This window comes from Sphaerodactylus townsendi, linkage group LG10, assembly GCF_021028975.2.
Source record: "Sphaerodactylus townsendi isolate TG3544 linkage group LG10, MPM_Stown_v2.3, whole genome shotgun sequence".
NCBI classification, from domain to species: domain Eukaryota; kingdom Metazoa; phylum Chordata; class Lepidosauria; order Squamata; family Sphaerodactylidae; genus Sphaerodactylus; species Sphaerodactylus townsendi.
Genome location: NC_059434.1, coordinates 59629775 through 59652436, shown reverse-complemented (window position 1 = coordinate 59652436; position 22662 = coordinate 59629775).

Sequence of the window (22662 nt, the reverse complement as noted above, 5' to 3'; positions counted from 1 at the left end):
TGAGTCAGAAGGGACCTAAAACTATAGTTTATTTGAAGTACAGAAGCTAAAGCTCATAGTTCTAGTATGTCACTACTTCTTAGTGCATGAAACAAAAACCACATGCCACGAAAAGGTGCTTCCCATCATCATCATCACCACAATCACTTTTGCTTGTTTATGACCCAGTATTGATAATCGTATACTTAGCAAATATATAAAAGAGGAAGATTGTCTCAGAGTGGTGGCAGATGGAGATAGCACAGCTTTCTCTTTCAGAATAAAATGCTCCTACAGTTTCCTTCCCTCTTCCCCTTGGAGGCCAGTAACTTGGTTTATTTGTTGCTCTACTGAAGTGAGCCTGAGTGTTCTCCGCTATCACATGTATCCAGCAACAAGACACACATTTGTACACTCTGCAGCAGCCATGTTTATGCCAATGGATTGTCTGAACAGTTTGCATTTACATTATCTGTATTCTGCACGCAGAAGCAAGGCACCTATGAGAGTTGCATGATAAGAGGAAGCCCATTCCATCATTTTATCTTGATTGTCTTCTCTCTCCCTTATCTACCCCACAGCCTCTCTTTTCCTTTTTCCTTTCACTTCCCCTGCCTTCCTACCCTTTTCGTCCATTTTTCAACCCCTCCTCACTCTCTATCATTCCCTTCTGCTGCCTCTTCTTCCTGGACTATAAGATTTGAAAATCCCTGCAGTTCCTAAAAATCTCAAAGTATGAATTTTTTCACTCTCTAAGTAGGGAAAGCAAAGGAGATCCATATGCGTTAGGTTTTCTTTGGGTTTTCTCACTCCTCCCACCTTTCCACACACTCCACAACAGTTCCTCCCTCTATTCAGGCCACCATTTTCGAACAATCAGAAGGGCTTTCTTTTAAAAAAGAACAACACTGTATTGGATCCAGTGAAACTGACATGAAATTGACCAGGTCTAGTAAATTAACACTAGACCAAAGAGGCAAAAAAAAAAAGATGGCAGGTAACCTCCCCAAATGGAGGTTGCACACAAGCAACAAGGAAGTGATGGACAGACAAAATGGTGGACCAGCTTGGCTAGGGACACTTTGTAGGAGGAAAATCCTGGAATAAACAAAAAAACTGTGGGAAACCGCCACTGGGAAGCAAACAGCTACAAAGTAAGTAGCACATGCATGAGCAGCCATAATTTTGAGTAATCTTTCTTGTGACCTATGAATGTTGATGGTTTGTTAGCCCACTAAATCTAAAGGCCTCCTTACTTACTTGTCAAGTGTCCCAAACCCCAAACTGAATAGAAATAATTTACATCAGAGAATCACTCAGTAGATGAAAAATTCAGCAGACCATATGTCATTGTATGTTGGTTTTGTCATTTTTCCTTTAAAAAAAATCTCTGTGATTTGAAAATTGCTCAGATGAACTAATAGCTTTCACCTGTATGCAACTGCCAACACAAGAAAGACACACATAAAAAGAAAATATGTTTTCTTTATAAATATATATTGAAGGGAGCCAGTTGAAGTTTTAGAAGCACATAGCACTGAAAATAATTACAGTGGTTCCTGTACTATTTCATCCGAATATTAGACTGAAACAAGTCATGTTGGCAACTGTTTTAGCACCATAAGTGATGCAATCAGTCTTGAAATACCACATTAAATAACAAATTATTGTTTTGAAGGAATTTTTCCCTTCATGTAATCATACTTCAGAGAAATGAGATGGCAGCTTGGTGCATTCAAACAGCAGCAGACTTACTAACCCCATTCACACTGCTGTGCTGTGCCTACCACAACTCTATCCATCCAAATGTCCCCTTTCCTGTTTCACCCATGGAAGCTCCTCTTATTTGTCATGGAATGAAACATCCATTTGGCAAAATACTACGCCTCTACATACCCGTTAGCCACAAGAGAGTGCTGTTGTGCTCGTGCTTTCTTTGTAAATTGCTCAGATATATTTGGTTAGATGGAGCCACATCGTACAGTGGTTAAGAGCAGCGGACTCTACTCTGGAAAACTTGTTCGATTCCTCACTCCTCCACATGAAGCCTGTTTGGTGACTTTGGTCTACTCACAGTTCTTTTTTTATATATAAATTTTTATTGTGTAATGTGATTTCATTACATTTGTACATTATCCATATACATTTCTATTAACATATTCCAAACCATTCTTTCTCCCCTTTTTTCCCCTTTCCCCCAACAATTTTCTATCTTAATTATTTAAGTAAGCAGCAGTAAGTTCACTCTTTGTACTCTCTTCTCCCATATTTCTTTTTTGACTCCAGCTTCTTTCATCCAGTCCACGAACTGTGTCCATATCTTCAAAATTTCTCTGTTTCTCACAGTTCTCTCAGAACTCTCTCAGCCCATGCAGAGGCTGGCAGCGGCAAACCACCTCTGAAAACATCTTGCCTTGAAACACTATGAGGTCACCATGAGTTCGCTATGACTTGAGGGCACTTTACACACACACATTTGGTTGAAAAGAATGCTGGACTGGATGGAGACAAATGATTTGCCTAACACTTTCAGCACAGAAATTGAGAGCAAAGTAGAAGTGACCCCACATTTGCTGCTACAGCATCTATATGACATCTCAAGGTCACCTGACTCTATATGTAATCAAACATTAGAATGGGAACTAACTTTTAACAACCATTAAAAAGTTTCATTGTCCCACATGACTCCAAATGTTGTGAGAAGGAAGCCGGGGTTCCAAACTTTCCTTTCACACAGTTTTCACTAGCAGAAATGGCTGCAGGTATGCCCTGTTTGCCACTTCAATTATTTTATTTACTTTATTAATATCCCACTCTTTCCCAGCCTAACAACCCAGCTCAGAACAGCTAACCGGGATTAAATAATACAACACTAAAACAATCAATGCACTTAAAACATCAGCAATAAAGCATTAAAAAGAGCATAAGCTCTTTAAGAAAAAAGCAAATAGCTCTCCTCCACACAGCTTTTTCTGCTATCAAAAATGGCACAGGAAGGAAGCAGGGCAATGAAGACATTTTAAAGACATCTTGCAGCCTTCAAATAGAGGCCACTATAAAGGGTTTTAGCCTGTCATCTGTAGGATAACCCATTCACATGCAGAATCTGCATGCTTGTGAAGCCGCAACCCCAGATGTTGACCTGAAGACATTGATTATGTATAAAAGCATTGTCAAAGTGATCACTGCATACTGCAGTAATGTGTAGGCTCTTTTATTTGCATCCATATCCTGTTAAATTTGGTCATGATTAGTCCTCTGTTACAACAACACCTTGGACAGTAACAAGGGAGAGACAAAGAGATCTTCCACTCTATCCTATTGATCTTCAAACACTGGTCAGAGTTAGTGTTTGGATGACAATTTATGACTGAATACATTCTTTTTAAAAACCAAGTTAGGATTAGGGTTAAGGCTGGGGCAGCGGCTCAAATTTGGGTTAGGGAATCGGATTCAGGTTGCGTTATTGGGCATGGACTATGACTAGGGCAATGGTCCGCATCAGGTTTTGGGACAGAGTTAGGGTTTGGGTGACAATTTATGATTGAATAAATTCTTTTAAAAAACCAACTTAGAGGCTGGGGCAGGGGCTCAGATTCCAGTTAGGGTTACATTGAATTCTAGGGCTTTGGGTTCTCAGGTTTTGGGTTAGTGTTAGGGTTTGGGTACCAATTTTTGACAGAATATTTTTTTCCAAAAACATAAGTTATCGTTAGGGTTAGGGTTAGATTAGGGTTACGGTTAAGGTTAAGGCTGCGGCAGAGGCTCAGATTTGGGTTAGGGTTACATTGAGTTCTAGGGAGCTGACTCTCACTAGGGCCACAGTCATTGTCAGGTTTTGGGTTAGCGTTAGGGTTTGGGTACCAATTTTTGACTGAATATTTTTTCCAAAAACATAAATTAGGATTATGGTTAAGGTTAGGGTTAGGGTTAAGACTGCGAGTGCAGGGGCCAGATCCAGCTTAGGGTTGTAATGAGCCCCAGGAATCTGACTCTGACTAGGCCGCAATGCCACAGGTCAGGTTTGGGGTTAGCGTTAGGGTTCGTGTAACAATTTATGACTGAATATTTTTTCCAAAAACATAAATTAGGGTTAGGGTTAGGGCTGTGGCAGGAGCTCAGATTCAGGTTAGGGTTGCATTGAGTTCTAGGGATCTGACTCGGACTAGGGCCACAGTCATTGTCAGGTTTGGGGTTAGCGTTAGGGTTCGTGTAACAATTTATGACTGAATATTTTTCTAAAAACATAAGGTAGGGTTAAGGTTAAGATTAAGGCTGGGGCAGGGGCTCAGATTTGGGTTAGGATTACACTGAGTTTTAGTGTGCAGACTTGAATCTGTTTGGTCATTGTTAGGCTTTGGGGGGTTAGCATTGAAGCCCTGTGTATCAATGTATGACATATATTTTTTTCAAAAAATATAAGTTAGGGTTAAGGCTGGGGCAGTGGCTCTGATTCGGGTTAGGGTTACATTGTAATCTAGGGAGCAGATTCAGACTCGGGTCAAATTCATTTTCAGTCTTGGGGTCAGCGTTAGGTTTCAGGTAACAATTTATGACTGAATATTTTTTTCCAAAAACATAAGTTAGGGTTAGGGTTCAGGCTCGGGCAGGGGCTGAGATTTGGGTTAGGGTTACATTGAGTTCTATGGTGCAGACTCGGACTAGGGCCACAGTCATTGTCAGGTTTGGGGTCTGCGTTAGGGTTCAGGTATCAATTGATGACTGAATATTTTTTTCAAAAACATAAGTTAGAGGTAGGATTAAGGCTACAGCAGGAACTCTGGCTCCAGTTCAGGTTGGGTTGAGCTCTGGGGCAAGGACTTGTACTAGGACTATGGTCAGTTTCAGATTTCAGTTTAGCGTTAGTGTCACAATTTATCACGGAATGATTTTTTAATAATAAAGTTAGGGTTAGGGTTAAGTCTAGGGCAGGGGATCGGGTTCAGTTTAGGGTTACATTGTGTTCTCAGGCATGGACTAGGACTAGGGCAATGGTCCATGTAAGGTTTTGGGTTAGAGTTAGGGTTCGGGTGACAACCTTACAATGACTGTGGCCCAAGTCCAAGTGTGCTCCATAGAACTCAATGTAACCCTAACTCAAATCTGAGCCCCTGCCCCAGCCTTAACCTGAACTCTAACTTGGTTTTTAAAAATAACTTATTCAGCCATAAATTGTTACCTGAACCCTAACGCTGACCCCAAACCTGACAAGGACTGTGGCCCTAGTCCGAGTCTGCTACCTAGAACTCAATATAACCCTAACCCGAATCTGAGCCCCTGCCCCAGCCTTAACCTTAACTCTTAAATTGGTTTTTAAAAAGAATTTATTCAATCATAAATTGTCACCCAAACCCTAATCCAAAACCTGATGCGGACCATTGCCCTAGTTATAGTCTGTGCCCGATAACGCAATGTATTCCTAACCTGAATCCGATCCCCTGTCCTAGACTTAACCCTAACCCTAACTTTGTTTTTTTTAAATCATTCCGTGATAAATTGTGACACTAACACTTAACCGAAATCTGAAATTGACCATAACTATAGTCCTAGTACTTGCCCCAGAGCTCAACCTAACCCGAACCAGAAACAGAGTTCCTGCCGTAGCCATAACCCTAACTATGACATAAGAACATAAGAACATAAGAACAAGCCAGCTGGATCAGACCAGAGTCCATCTAGTCCAGCTTTCTGCTACTCGCAGTGGCCCACCAGGTGCCTTTGGGAGCTCACATGCAGGATGTGAACGCAATGGCCTTCTGCGGCTGTTGCTCCCAAGCACCTGGACTGTTAAGGCATTTGCAATCTCAGATCAAGAGGATCAAGATTGGTAGCCATAAATCGACTTCTCCTCCATAAATCTGTCCAAGCCCCTTTTAAAGCTATCCAGGTTAGTGGCCATCACCACCTCCTGTGGTAGCATATTCCAAACACCAATCACACGTTGTGTGAAGAAGTGTTTCCTTTTATTAGTCCTAATTCTTCCCCCCAGCATTTTCAATGTAGGCCCCCTGGTTCTACTATTGTGAGAAAGAGAGAAAAATTTCTCTGTCAACATTTTCTACCCCATGCATAATTTTTTAGACTTCAATCATATCCCCCTCAGGACGCCTCTCTCCAAGCTAAAGAGGTCCCAAACGCTGCAGCCTCCTCTCATAAGGAAGGTTCTCCAGTCCCTCAATCATCCTCGTTGCCTCTTCTTCTGCACTTTCTTTTTTCTATCTCTTCAATATCCTTTTGGAGATGTGGGCTACTTCCCTAGAACTGAACACAGTACTCCAAGTGCGGCTTCACACCTCACGCAAGCTTTTATATAAGGGCATGACAAATCTTCCAGTTTTATTATCAATTCCTTTCCTAATTATCCCCAACATAGAGTTTGTTTCTTTTTTCACAGCTGCCATGCATTGAGTTGACATTCCTATGGAAACTCATCAACTAAGACGTTTCAAATCCCTTTCTCCTGGTTCAGACACTTGATAGCACTGACCCTCTGTAGCGTGTGTATGTGAAGTTTGGATTTTTTGCACCCTATGTGCATCACTTTTACATTTTGCTACATTGAACTGCATTTTGCCATTTCTAGCCAGCCCACTTCACCTAATTTATCAAGGTTCTGCTTTGGAGCCTCTTTTTTGCAAATCCTTTTAAGTGTTCCCTCACCTACACTATATAATTTGGTATCATCTGCAAACTTGGCCTACCACACGCTTACTCCACCCCTACTTCCAGGTCATTTATGAATAGGTTAAAGAGCACTGGTCCCAAAACGGATCTCTTGGGGGGACAATCTCCACCTCCTTACATCTCTCCATTGTGAGAATTTCCCATTTACACCCAGCACTTCTTTGCTTCCTGTTTCCTCAACCAGTTTTTTAATCCATAGGAGGACTTCCCTCTTATTCCTTCTTCATTAAGCTGAGTTTTCTCAATAGTCTCTGGTGAGGAACTTCTTGTCAAAAGCCTTTTGGAAACCAAGTAGACAATGTCCACTGGTTCCCCCTTATCCACATGCCTGTTTTACACCCTCAAAGAACTCTAGTAAGTTTGTAGAAGACAGGATTTGCTCTCTGCAAAAAAAAGCCATGCTGACTCTTTCCTCAGCAGGTCTTGCTTTTCTACATGTTTACTTATAATTCTTATCTTTAATGTGATAGATTCTTACTTTCAATTTGCTAGGAAACAGATGTCAAACTGACTGGCTCTGTAATTTCCCCGCTGGTCCCCCCTAGATCCTTTCTTAAAGATTGGTGTGACATTGGCCATCTCTCCAGTCTTCAGTGGGATGGAGCCTGATTTCAGTGGGATAAGTTGCATATTAAAGTGAGAAGATCAGCAATTTCATGCTTGAGCTCTTTTTAGCAAGAACTCTTGGGTGAATGCAATCTGGGCCAGGGATTTGGTGTAGCATTTAGTTTATCAATGGCTGCCAGAACTTTCTTCCTTGTCTACCACTATCATCGCTAGTTCCTCTGTAGAATCAGCCTCCTAAGAAGCTTGGTTCAGGTGCAGGAATGTTCCTCACCTCCTCTCTTTGGGTGAAGACAGATGCAAAGAATTGATTCAGCTTCTCTGCAATCTCCCTGTCATCTTTTAGCACACCCTTTGTTCCTTTCATCATCTAACGGGCCTACCGCCTCCCTTTCTTGCTGGCTTTCCTGCTTTTTTGATGTACTTCTGAAGAATTGTTTGTTGCTGGTTTTGATGTTCGCAGCCATGCTGCCTCTCATAATCCTTTTTTGCCTCCTAGAGCTAACTTTGTACTTCTCTTCTTGCCACCATTTTGTAGTTCCCTCTCATATTCTCTTTCTATCAGTCGAAACTGGACTTCCATTTTCTAAAAGACATTTTCTTTTTTTTTTCTGATAATTTCCTCAACCTCCTCTTGTTAACCACATGGTGGGCTTTCTTTTGGACTGGCTTGCCTTTCTCCTAACCTGTGGAACACATTCCAGCTGAGCTTTTATGACTGTGTTTTTAAATAACCTCCAAGCATCCTGGACAGTTTTTGACTCCTCTTGATTTTCTCCCTTTCAGCTTCCTCAAGCACTATCCCCCCCCTCATCTTTTGAGAAATTTCCCTTCTGAAGGCTTTAACGTGTAACTCACATTAGTAGTTGCTCACTCTGTTCAGCATGCAGAGATACTGGAATCTGACAGCATTGTGGTCGCTTGTTCCCTTTATTGGCTCAATCAACACTGGACTTCCTTTCTGCACTGTGATCCTGGGTCCCACATAGAATTAGATCTAGGATCACCTCTCTCCCCTGGTTGGTTCCACAACCATCTGCTCTTAAGCTTTTCACAGTGTCATTTAGGCATATCCAGGAATGCTCTCTCCTTACTTACTATGACCTGAACATGCATTTTTCCAGTTTATATGGGGATAGTTAAAATCGCTTCCATTACCACTACATTTTTGTTTTTGTTGGCCTCTAATTCTCTTTTTTTCCCCATCCTCAGAATCTCTCTTTGTGCACTTTTGGGTCAGGGGACTTGTAATAATATATTCCTAATATTAAACTGTCCTTTTCTCACACCTGGTATTGATATCCACAGTGATTCTGTAGGGGAACCAGCTCCCCTTTCATTGTCTATTTTATGTGACACTATGCTTCCTCTTTTATGTAAAGGGCAACTCCACCCCCAATGCGCTCTCTGTCCTATCCTTTCCTATAGAGCCTTGTAGCCTGGTATAACAGCATCCCACTGGTTCTCCCCTTTCATTCCACCATGTCTCTGTAATGCCCACCTATATCAAAGTCCCTCCTTCAAAAACTCCTGTACCCAGCTCCCCCATTTTAGGCTCGCCTATGGCTTCTACCATTAAAAGCATAGAGACACCTGTATACTCTTGCTCTTTGTCCTTAACCTGGGATTTATGTGCTTTGCACTCCCCAAGTCTTTTGTAGACACTATCTCCTTGTCACATGCACATTGCTATGTTCCCTCGCTTGCATGTGGTTGGATTTAGAAAAAACCCTCCCTCTCTGTCTGCATCTCCCATAGAGGATACTGTATTCCGAACCGAAGCTCACCTCAGCTCCCTGTCGGCTTTCCCCCTTAGAGCTCCAGCTTTTAAAAGCTGTCTCACTTGCCACCTTTTTTTAATGTTGAGCGCCAAAGCAGCCTGGTTCCTCTTTGGTTCAGATGAAGCCTCGGCCCCTTTTGTACAGGCCTACCTTGTCCCAAAAGGTTCCCCAGTTCCTGACAAATCTGAAACCTCTCTTGCCTTACACCACCTCTCCTTCTCATCTCACGCATTGAGACCTCCTGTATCTCCGGGCTTGCCTAGCTCCTCGGGGGCCTCTGCAAAGGTGCGGGAACAGGTAGCATTTCTTGAGAATGCCACCTTGGGGGTCCTTGGACTTCAACCTTGTTACCTAGAAGCTCTAAATTTAGCTCTCCAGGAACCCTCCCTGCTAAGCATTTCCTTCAATGTCGTTGGTGCCAATGTGGGACTACAACTGCTGACTCCACCCCAGCACTGTCTAAAAGCTCATCATTTCTCCAGATGAAGCGTGACATCTTTGCAACCTTTCTCAAGGCGACTCAGGCAGGTGCAAGTCACCATGCGGTCATCACTCTCGCAAGACCCCAACTCTCTATATTTCTAATGATCGAATCACCCACTACGAGAAGCTCCCCCCACCTCCTCTGAGGGGTATCCTCCCTAGTGCGTAGAGGATATCTGATCACTGAAGGCTAAAGAAGGGGTCCCATCTAAGGGAGCATCTTCCCCCACCTCAGACTGGCACCCTCCTCGGGTCCTCTCTAAGACCTTTCATTCCTCCATGACATCTGGGAATGGGATCGCCACCTTGGGAGTGGGATCCGCTGTTAGGTCCCTGAAAGTTTTTCCCTCGGGCCTGTCACCCTCTCTACCCTTTTCCTTTTCAAAGGCTTCTCCAGGTTCAAGCCACCTTTTGGCTTCAAGAGAATCGACACGCTCTCTTTGAGTTCCAGGAGCTCATTGCAGCTAGGGCACACCCCCCACCCACTTCTGTCCCAGTGGCAGATAGTCATACATGTGACACTCGCAGTACAAAACACTGGAAAGCCCCTCTACCCCCCTGCAAGTTGGCTTCCTCTGCCTTTCATCTCTTGTTTTCTTTGTTTAGATATTTATATATTAAACTTTTAGTCAGTGCCCCCTGGAGATATTCAAAATGTACGTACTGCATTTCATCCTCAAGAAATGCCCTTTTTAATTAAAAACAAAAAGAAAAAACAGGGAAAAAATGAGAATGCTACATGGGCTTAGGCGCGCGCCGCTGGTTTCAGAGACTGAATTAAAAGAGTGACTCACCTCAGGAGCTCCCCACCCTCTGAGCAGCCCAGGACAAAGAGGAACCTCTGTTAGCCCCTTGTTAAACCCCACCTTCCAGCAGTCTCCTAGTTCCTAGTAGCCTTAAGGAGAAAAAGAGATAACCCCTGCAAACCCCCCTGTTAAAGTACACTGTTTTAAAAAAGATGTGGCTAAGGAGAAAGTTCTTCAAAAATGAACACTTCAGAGCTGACTCTGCTCTTTCTGGCCCAGTCTTCCACCACTGCTTCTCCTCTGCTGGTTCCAGGATGACCGAACTCTGGACTCTGGTTTCAGAGACTGAACTAAAGAGTGACTCTCACCTCAGGAGCTCCCACCTCTGAGCAGCCCAGGACAAAGAGGAACTCTGTTAACCCCCTGCTGTTAAGAGCCCCCCACCTTCCAGCAGTCTCAGCTCCTAGTAGCCTTAAGGAGAAAAAAAAGAGATAACCCCTGCAAAACCCCCCCCAAAGTACACTGTTTTAAAAAGATGTGGCTAAGTGAGAAAAGCCTTCAAAATGAACACCAGAGCTGGACTCCTGCTCTTTCTGGCCCAGTCTTCCACCACTGTTTCCTCTGCTGTCTCCAGACTGAACTCTGGACTTCTGGTTTCAGAGACTGAACTAAAGAGTGACTCCACCTCAGGGAGCCCCACCTCTGAGCAGCCCAGACAAAGAGAGGAACCTCTGTTAACCCCTGTTAAGCCCCACCTTCCAGCAGTCTCAGCTCCTAGTAGCCTTAAGGAGAAAAAGAGATAACCCCTGCAAACCCCTGTTAAAGTACACTGTTTTAAAATATGTGGCTATGAGAAAAGCCCTTCAAAATGAACACCAGAGCTGACTCTGCTCTTCTGGCCCAGTCTTCTCCACCACTGCTTCTCCTCTGCTGGTTCCAGAGACTGAACTCTGGACTCTGGTTTCTGAACTCTGGACTCTGGTTTGAACTCTGGACTCTGGTTTAAACTCTGGACTCTGGTATGTTTTTGGAAAAAAATATTATTTCATAAATTGTTAACTGAATCCTAACACTGACCCCAAACATGACAATGACTGTGGCACAAGTCCATGTCTGCTCCCTAGAAATCAATGTAAACTTTACCCAAATCTTAGCCCATGCCCCTAACACTAACCCCAAACCTAGTCCAAGTCTGCAACCTAGAACTCAATGTAACCCTAACCTGAATCTGAGCACCTGCACCAGCCTCAACCCTAACCATAGCTTAGTTTTTAAAAAGAATTTTTTCAGTCATAAATTGACACCCGAATCCTAATTCAGACCCAAAACCTGACATGGACCATAGCCCTAGAACTAGTCTGTGCCTGAGAACGCAATGTATCTCTAATCTGAAACAGATCTCCTGCCTTAGACTCTCACTCGACTCATCTGAAGTGTCTGTATGATTGCTGGATGAAGTCTTCACTAATCTGTCACTTTGGATTTACACTTGAAAGGAAAGAGAAGTTAAGGTGGGATTGTGAAAATAGAAGATACTTAGGAATGGCACTGACTGAAGCTTACCTTGACTGTTTCTGTTAGTGAAAACTGTGGGACATTAGTTTCACAAGAATCTGTGACAGTCTGGACAGTGGAAGTTTCTACACATGAGTTCTAGTCCACTGCCATATGTAAAACTTAAACAACAAACCTATTTGGCATAGATTGGACTGCACAGTTCAGTTTGGTATGGGTTTCCCGTAAATAACTGGGCTTTAAAAGGGACAGATAAGTTTTTCTTGATTTGCATATATCCCTTTTGGCAGGAAGAATGTATTTATTACGACTTAAATGTGGAGAGAAAGAGGCAACCCTGTGAGGCTTCAGAGCATCCAACTGGGTATTCGTAACACTCAGCAATGCTTTTTCAATGTTCTTGCCAACATTCATGGACTGCTATTGATGCATACAAAACCCAGCATTCCCCTAGATTTGGAGAAAGTAGTCTTTTATTTCTAGTTGCAAAAAGTGTGTCTTCTATTACAGTCCCTGTTACCCAACACCAAGCAGTTGAAGCTTGAGTGATGAAACAAGGTCACAAAAATAATGGCCACTGAAATATAAGCAACACAACCTTCACTGCTTTTGTTTATTTATGTGAAAAATTGGATTTGGACTCAAATCCGCAACCTGGTTTTGGACCAGTTCCCATTGGCTGGATCAGAACGGCCTTGGAATAATCACTGCATCAATTTCAGCTGTTCTTATCAGAAACATCAGGTGCATACCTTTAGACATTAAATTTATAAAAACATAAATACTGGAATGCAAACCAGAATTGAAACAATGCACAAATCCTAGTTGCACAGAGGCTCGCTGTGGTTTGTTAGGGAAGCCTTGCACACATGCTCAGAAACATTTTTATATTGCTTTACCAGCAGCCTTGGAATAATTTCTGAATACTGACTCAGATTTGGACCTATCATGTATAACTATTAGACTCTTTGCAACCTTTACAAAGATTGTATGTTTATGATCAAGTCTTAACGGCCCAACCTGAGTAATGTGCTGCTGCAACTAGTACAAGTAACAGTTTCATTTGTGATAGCTAACATGCCATCCTGCCTTTAGCCAAGAAGGCAAATCTGTCTGTGTTCTACCCATGATACCTTAGAGATCCACGCATTTATTAACTATACATTTTATTGGCATGAATTTTCTTTATCACCTGGCTGGACTTATTACATCACAGACTTGTTTCCCGTCTCTAACTAATGCAGCTCTTGCCTTCAAGAACTCACATACATACACTCTTATTTACAATACCACAAACGCTGTGTTGTTTTTGCTACAACAGACTAACACGCCAAGTTCTCCAGAATTCATACCTGTCCTGTCTGGAAAAGGGTCTACAGACTGCTGCGTACAGTGCTGTTCCAATCCCCAGCACATTTGAACTCCATAAATCTCTCATCTGGCACAGCACTGTGCCATAGTGGCAATGATATGAGCCACTGCACTGTGGCTGCATATGTCTTTGCACCCGTGCAAGAGAATGGGGGGGGGGGGAGTCTCCCACTACAACATATCCTTGCATTTCAGATCCTTTACACTGCAGTTTGGATCCTGCTGCATCACAAATCATGTTGTTGCCCAAGAGTTGATTATCCTGTCTTTGCAAGAAGATACATCACAAAACCTATCACATTTCTCACCTCCTCCATTTATCCTTGGGCCAATTCTTTGAGGTAAGTTAGACTACATTCTACATTCAGTTTTGGAGTATAACCTATCCTTTCATAAGTTCAGGGTAACTGCTCTCCCTCTTTACCAACCTTTCAGCTGCAAGGCTCTGTAAAATGAATGGGTATAACACAGCTTTGAGAGTTTGGGTTTCTACAGTCTGTATCACCAAAACACAGTTATACACAGTAATTCAATCTACAATTCCTCATTACGATTCCCACCCACCCCCTCAGAAAAGTCACTTTTTCCAAACATTAATGGCAGCAGTTTATACTACATATAAAATTTAATACAGTTTAATACAGTTTTGGCAAGTCTATTCAACCCCCATTAATAGTTAGCACAACATACAGGGTTAAAATGCAAGTATGGAGACTATGACTCCAACAGGGTACATAATTTCTATGTCTCCAGTGTTGGCTTAAGTTAGAAGGTTTCGCTAAACTAGTCCTCTTTTGATTCCAGTGTTTTTGTAGAGCTGAAGTTGAAATGCCATGCTACATTTTCACCTGTGATTTCTTCCAGAAGCAATGGTATAATCCACCTGCTGCAAATAAGCTTCTAAGAGAGTAGATGGCTTCCAACTACTCCCTTAATCACACATAGGCATTCTAAATTGGTAAAAGATTTACAAGTTCACTCTTTCATAAAAGCAAGGTTTGTAATACTTTTCCAGGGAAAATGTAGAAAGATTTTAAACAAGCTTCATGGACAGTCAATGTTCTGTGATTCTGAAAAACGTACCAGAAAGATATATGACTGGGCTTGGCTATTGCTTCCTTTCAAAATCTGTGGAACCTCTGTGCTCTGCTGTTTTGAATGTCAGGGCATTAATCCAGCAATGTTTTTTAAAAGAACATGGGGGAGGCTGGCTCCCTGCAGGCTCATTCACTGCTATTTCATACAATTATTCCAGTCTGCTGGTTCTAGTGGACACATTGGCACCTCAGTGTGCAAACTAAGTTTTTAGGGAGGAAGGATCATCCCATTTATTTCAGTTTTGGTGTATCACAGACCTCTGATTGGCAACTCATATGTATACTCAAACATAAGCCATTAAATGACTCACAATTGCAGGGGCTATGGTTAGGAGAGGGTGCATGGTTCGGTGGCCCCCAAATCTATGTTGCGTGCAGAAGGTACCAGATTCAATTAATGGCATCTCCCAAATAAAAAGAATCTGAAAGAATCTGACATGAAAGACCCTGGAAAGCTGCTGCCAGTCAGAGTGGGCAATACTGAGTTTGATAGATTAATGGTATGACTTACTATAAGGCAGCTTCATTTGTGCCCATGTGAGTTTCAAAGCAGCAATAGGTTTTTCAAAAAAACTAAATAAGCATCCCTGCCATATATCAAATATCATACTTAGAAACTGGTGTTCATTGTCATGTCTCCTATGCAGTTCCCCATGTGTACCAGCACACAAGACACTTGGTGAATAACAGTTACTGGTAAGGGTAACATTGTTTTTTTACTATTAATCACATACATTTTTATAGCAGACAAAAATGCCAATTTGGGACCTTGCTGGAAAATGATGAACAGCCTCCAAAGTGGCCTCAGACATGTTCCTAGGTGTATCCACGCAAATGGCTTATCTTAAGCAGTGCAAAGTAGGAGGCGATCGTTAACCATCTGCACAATACAGGGTGAAATTGTGGCCAGGTATTCCTATATATTCTACTAGCGGGCCCGGTCACGCATTGCTGTGGCAATTGTCCTTCTCATCACAGTCTGCAACCCACACAGATGTCCATGCAGGTCCAATGATCCCCAGCATAGCCTTTGGGGGTGGTCAAATGGAATCCCTCTTTCCCTTTTCAATGCACATCGTTATATGGTGCTGTCTTGTTTTTTTTAGTATAAGGTAACCCTTTCCATTCCACAGCGGAACTGTCCAGAGTGTGAATCCCGCTGTCCACGAGGCTGGTTGACACGCACAGTCCTGGCTTGGGGAAGGCAGAACTGGGGCAAGCAGGCTATCCCAGTCAGGCAATAGAGGCAGAGTGGTGAGGTGCTCAGATCGAGGCCAGCTCCCTGGGTTCTTAAAGGGCCACGTGCAAAAGAAGCGGAGCCGGTAGTGCTGGTTTGCCCCTACCCCGTGGATTTTCTTAGAAGAAAAAGGCAAACTTCAGCTCGCTTTTAGTAAAAGAGAGCTGTGGCGAATATGGGTGAGGAAGTGGTGGTTGGATGTGAGGGAGGGCAGAGTGAGGTGTGTGAGGATGAGCTGGATGTATATGAGAGTATGTGTGTTGTGTGATAGTAGTGGGTGAGGCACAGAGAGTGAAAGTTACCTGCGTGTGAGGGGGGGAACCCCACCTGACGTCTCACATGGCAAAGTGTGTATGTGTTTCACTTCCATTTGTATTACCTAACAGTATTACCTATTTATTGTTTTCAATGCTCATCTCTGACCATCTGCGCAAACATTCTAAGGGTGACAGTTAAACACAGCCAGCTTCAGGGCCTGGTGCGCCAGGAAAAAGACATTTTACCTGGCTCAGGTATGGACTTTCAGCGATTTGAAGAAACCGATTACCTGCCCGCAACTGGCAGGAATGTCATGTGAAAATTTGGGGACGCTCCGTCCAGCAGCTTCTGGGGAGACCATCAGGGACAAACACACGTTTAGATTTATATATATATATATAGATAGATAGATAACATTCTTAATCTTTTAAAAATAACTTCTGAATTGTCAATTTTGTCCTAAAAGTGCAGCAGCATAAACAATTCTGTGCAGAGTGACTTTTACCAAACTGAACAGAACAATTTTGACATCATTCACTGGGGTTAAGCATCTTCCATTGACATAGATGCCAATCTCCATTTTATTGTATTATCAGTTATTCAGAACTATTTTGTATTTGTGCATGAGGCAGCCCTGAAGTTACAATTGTGGGCTCCTCATACATTTCCACAAACACTACAGCCATGTTAAGGGACATACTGCAGCATTTAATAGAGTGAAAAAGCCCTGTAGGCTTTTATGACTCTAACATGTAGCCCACTATCTTTTATATAACATGTACAATTTCTTTTAAGAGTTTTGAGTCTTCTATGAATTTTCTCAGTGGATTGGCATGTTGTCGTTTAAGCCAGATGTTTCTGTAGTTTGGGTACATTATGAGATTCATGGTGTATCAGCCAAGTGTTGACAGTGTGAACTATAATGTAAAACATGCTGAGACTAGAGATAGGCTGTGTACATTATATTGACTAAGACATCCCTCCCTATACAAATAGATTTCTACAGGGCCTGCATTTATAGTATAGTGCAAAGTTCACTTTAAAGATAAGTGCTATTGAATATTTTTCAACACTCAGAGGATAGTCAGTTACAAAAGAAAGGAAAGTACTTTCTTGGGCATCACGGTTAGCTTTCAATTAGATGCACTTTGCAATATGAAGTGGTGCCAGCAAACTACAGGTGGATGCCACATGAGCAAGCAAAAATGTGTTTATGAAAAGTTTGCTGACAATTTTGTGTGAACCTAATAGAGTTCTTTAAGCAGCCCATGCATCTGTTCTGTATTTCACCACATAAAATCTAGTTTTAAGGACATTTAAGCAGGTACAGTACCTTATATTCAGGATATTTAATAAACAGCAAAGATAGGCAAAGGATTGCAAGACCAACAGTTTTCTTCAGTCAATCATTTCAAAATTTTCACTGCCTTTGAATAACTTCAGCTGTTTATTTTTGCCAGTAGTCCTATTGCTTTTATCTTCTTTTTGTGTTTCTTAGGCCCTATTTATGGGGTGATGCAGTGGCCATTCTTCTAGAATACAATGATGACAGCTATGACGAATTTCTGTCAGTGTCACCTGCCTGCTGCAACTTAATCCTTTCATCTTTTAGAGGATGTTGCATACTATACTTTGGAATCTGAGCCATTCTTTCCTTTTTTCAATTTCAATAAATTATATTCATCATCTTTTTATAGGACTTCAATTTTTAAAAAATGTAGCTGAAGTCAAGGGTTCTCTTCAGTACTCTACAGCACTTGAAACAATTTGTATTTGGATGAAATTATTTTTCTTTTCTCACACTTTGTCATATTCGAATAAATTTGTGTCCAGAAGTTTTGTGCATTTGCAGTCCAACCATCTACTGGTGTCTGATACATTTAGAGTTTGATACAAGCAATGAAGTTGTCATGAACTAAACATCTTCTACACTTATGCACTGGTTATTTCCCAGTGTTGAGGAAAATAAGGCAGCCTAGTTAAATGTAGACGTTCACACATGCTTTGAATTCCCTTCAGGACTGCCGTATCAGAATGCCTTGTGCTTTTCTTCCAGTATGCATGATTTGGCACCTGTGAATATTGTCTGTGATCTTGTTATAATCACTTTTTTGCATTAATGTTTTATTGGGTACTTGCAGAAAATGAACATTTACAAAACAGTATCAGGGGCTGAAAACAGTAACATTTTGATATTTCTTAATTTAGCAAATGATACCCACAGAAATATACTTTATGCTGAAAACAAGAAAAACTCAAAGATGAAATATTATAGCAAAAAAGTATTTTTAACGAAAAGAGGGGGAAGGCTGGGTGCTGAAAACTTTCCTAATATTAACTGAGAACCTATGTGATTAAAAAGCTAAAAAATAGTCTCTTGTGCTAGCACCACGTCATTACTTATCTATGGGGTGATGTCATATAAAGACTTTTACTTGGCAGACTTTGTTTATGGGGTGGTTTGCCATTGCCTTTCCCAGTCGTCTACCCTTTACCCCCAGAAAGCTGGGTATTCGTATTACCAACCTCGGAAGGATGGAAGGCTGAGTCAACCTTGAACTCGCTACATGAACCTGACTTCTGTTGAGATCAAATTCAGGTCCTTAGCAGAGCTTTAACTGCAGTACTGTAGCTTACCACTCTGTGCCATGGGGTGTTATCCTATTCCATTAAATAGGCAATATGTTTAAGTTAAGGCAACTATTTTCCAATATTATATAAGCAAAATATTTTTTTTCTTCATACAATAGACTTTCCAATTCATAATAGTTTGGGCTGACCTTTCTGAATATTATTTCTATTATATAAGATGAGAGTTAAATAAGATGTCTGAAAAAAATTATATTTTTCAAAGGATTTAAGTCACAGCAGGTGTCAAACATTTCCCACTGATACTCTGTGTCCTACCAAATCCAAACATGATTCATACATAATTTAAAGTATTTTGAACCATTTGGAGTTGAATACAGGCCTTGGTAGCTGTTAGATAAAAGATGATGACATTTGAAACTGCTCAATAGCTTATTTCTCCTTCTAAATTGCACACCAGGGGAAAAAAAATCTGTTTCTGAATACATAAATTGCCCTCCATATTTTCCACCACACATTTCCTCTTCCTTTAGACATTTCTGATCAGTCATAATGTGAAGCTAAGGCTCCCTTTGCAATGGAATTCATGGTGAGCTTCTCACACAGTGACCGATTGATTCATTTCTATGAAGAAAGGTTATTTCACAACTGTTTCTGCACATTAATGACTTGAAGAAGTCTCCACATGATGACCCAGTTCAGACAATCCCTCTCTCCCACAAATGGAGAGTCATTGAAATTACACATTCTCTCCTCACAGATCCAGCGTACTTGCCCTGTATGCAAAACCAGTGGATGTCCACAAATCAAAATAATGTTTGAGTATGTAAAATTATTTGGACTATAGGCCTAGACATAAAATATAGGCACACGCTGCCAGTATTTGGAAATTTCAGTTAGCACAGAATGCTGCAGCCAGGATATTGACTGAAGTCAGTAGTAAGGACCATGTCATTCATGTTCTGTCCATATTGACACCCAATCTGTTTCCAGGCACAAATCAAGGTGCTGGTGTTGAGCTTTACAGCTCTACATGACTTGGGGCCACTGTCCATGAAGTACTGCCTACTCCTGTACAAATCTTCCTTCCTGCTAGTCATCTTCCAAGGCTCTGCTTCAGATGCCCCTACTTACTGAGATTCAGGTGGGGGGCAAACAAGGACAGGGCCTTAGTGGTTGTGACACCAAATTCTGCAACTGGCTCCTAAAAAAACCTTATGTGTCACCTTCTGTTGTTGCCTTCTGGCAGTAGCTAAAGACTTGCTTTGTTTGGTTTTCCCTCACTGATTTCTCTTTACTACCCAGTTTTTTAATTATAGCTTTTATGTATACATATGTTATTTGACTGTATGCACATTTTAGCTTGGTTTAATTGTTTGAATGATGTGTTTCTGTTTGGTTTTAATGGATTTTAAGATGTGTTTTTATTATGCATTTTTTGAAATTGTTAGCCACCTTGGTGGCCCTGATAAGGACAGAAAGGCAAGGTATACATGTTTTAAATGAATAAGCAACTAGAGCTTCTAAAAGAAGCACCAAGACTCATTTGTGCTTTGAAGCTCTGCTGTTTTAGCTAGAGACTGCTAACTGTTCTTGGCTCCTCTTCTTGGTGCATGTGTTCCTTGGGACCTTTTTTCCTGAAACTGTTTCCGAAACAAAATCCTCTCCCTATTTTTGCCATCCCAGCTCTTTACAGCAGTGGGAAAATGTGAGAGGCAGGGGACTGGGAACCCAAAAGTAACATCATCATGTCATACAATTCTCTAGGATTTCCTCCAATGGGGTGCAGCTTCCTAGAGTGTCATGTGATGCCACTTCTTGGTTCCAGCCTGAAGTGACATTGCTACATTGTGTGACACTGTCTCCCCATCATTTCGGATCCCACTATTGTATGGAAAAATAGCAGGGACTAGAGCAGTGGTTCTCAACCTGTGGGTTGGGACCCCTTTGAGGGTCGAAAGACCCTTTCACAGGGGTCGCCTAAGACTTTCTGCATCATTGTTCTCCATCTGTAAAATTGATAAATGTTAGAGTTGGGGGTCACTACAACATGAGGAACTCTATTAAAGGGTCGTGGCATTAGGAAGGTTGAGAACCGCTGGACTAGAGCCTGGGGTAGCACCACTCACAAAGATCATCCATATGAATACTGAATTGCGTAGAGGTTCTTTCTGTGAGATTTGTGTGATCTGGCATTTATGAGGAGGCCTTGCCTTGTATACTACATCATTAGAGTTGCTTGCCCTATGTTGGCAACCCTCTGGAGATTTTGCAGATGTATCGTGGGGAGGGAGAGCATCTCTGTTGTGGCAACATCAATTTTGGGTGATCACCTGCAAGTGACATGATTACATCAGTGACATGCTAGGAATCCTCCCAATCACTATGGCAAAGACTGTAGAATTTGGGTGAATTCTAGGGCATCATGGTCACAGCAACTGGAAATGATGTCACATCTACAGTTTCACTCCCCTCCCCATTTCTTCTCACTGCTCAGTCATCTGAGAGTGGGCCAGAATGGGCAGAAGGAAGTAAATTCTTCACACTGTTCAATCACCTGAGAGTGGGCAACAGTGGGCAGGAGAAAGAAATTGTACTCTGTGGGTGGGTAACTGACAGCTCATTTATCGTTTGAAGATGCAGGATCATGGAAATGTGTAAGTATCAGTCCATGAATCAAGATGCGGCATCCATCTTGGTGTGCACTGTCTGTGATCCCAAGATATGACTGGTAGGACATTTTAGAAAATTATTCTACCACCTGAATGACCCAAGTAATGTTTGAACTGGAGCAGAAAATCCTGGATACTGGTTGCATTTACTAGGGGAGAAATCCTGTAATTAGCCGTCAAGTTCAGGATAATACGTGGAACCAATTCATAGGAATCAAGAGAGCTCTCTCTTCTCCTCTAGGAGCAGGCAGTTCATTCCAAGACAGGCCTTCTGGTCTCCGATTAATATTGTAACTGTGAACTGCACATATGAAAGACCCTACAAAAATCTCATTGAGGCCATCTGCTCTTGAAAAAAAAGTTTGTTTTATTCGAAATGGGATTACTCAAAGTATTAAAGTAATAATGTGAAAAATGACATCGAACATAAATAACCAGTACAAAATAAGAAGAGAAATTCAACTGCTGATGGATTCTGCTGGCAATTTTGCCCTACAAAATTCTTTATTGCTCCCAAAACAACCTGTAATTATTCCAACTTTGAAAAGCAGTTCAGCCTGACACTTGTTAGTATTTCTTCTGCCATAAGCCAGTTTTATAGAGAGTCTAAGATTATTTTTTGATGGATTAGCTGTAATATTAAATTATCACTGGAATAAGTAAAGTTAACAAACCACTATTCCACTGCAGTTCCATGACAGAATTGTTACAATTATTCCTTTAAATTCCATTAGGGAGCTAAAATTATGATATACTACTGATTAGAAGTGGGAATAAATGTCCAATGCCAGGTTCTGACGAATTTATTTTCCCCACATGTCCTCGTTGACAGAGCGAATGTGATGAAATAACTTTTTTCTTTCACAAATCTGCAATGTGGTTTCAAACATGTCTGATTGTAAAATATGTGGAACTGCATTAAAAATAAACAGTAGCATGAAATATGTAAAGAGTTCCCCTCATCTCTTTCCTACTTTTCTACTCCATTGTCCACTGAAATCAATGATTTACCAAATATACTAGGAAATCTGTCCTTAATTGTTTTGCACAGTTTTTCTTAATATAAAAACTAAAAGCAAATAATCAAATCAATAATATTTACTATAACAATGAATTTCGGGAGTGTTTAACTGCAGATAATACCCGATTCTTCATGTGTTAGGGTGCACATGTGTGTTCATAGTTTTTCAGAAAATGGACAAAGGTATATATACTGGCTTGACTTGTACAGTCCCACATTGGCCATCTCCTCATGGGCCAAAAAAACAGTGTTATAGGCGGGGAGTTTGCTCAGCCATCACTGCAGAAACGATGCTGCAGCAATACTCCAGCGGGCTTACAACGGTTTATTTGAAAGTCACTCATCAAGCATGTCTTTTCAACAACGGCACTCTGCAGTCGGCGTCATGCGAAGCGCCCACCAGAATCGGTGCCGCAGAGCCCGCCCCCCCCCCAATGGCAGCCCACACTGGCCAATCCTGGCACTGAATGCCTGTGATGTCTACTCTGGGGAAAAAAGAGAACCATTTGCAAAGTGCAGCCATGGGTTCAGCCGATGCGCTACCTGTCTATGGAGCACCTGCCCATGCAAACGCTCCACTGCTGCAGCATTGACAATAACACTGACGGCACAACGTTGTTATTGGCTGTGCAGAAATGGCCATAGTCTGGAAACAGATTATCTAA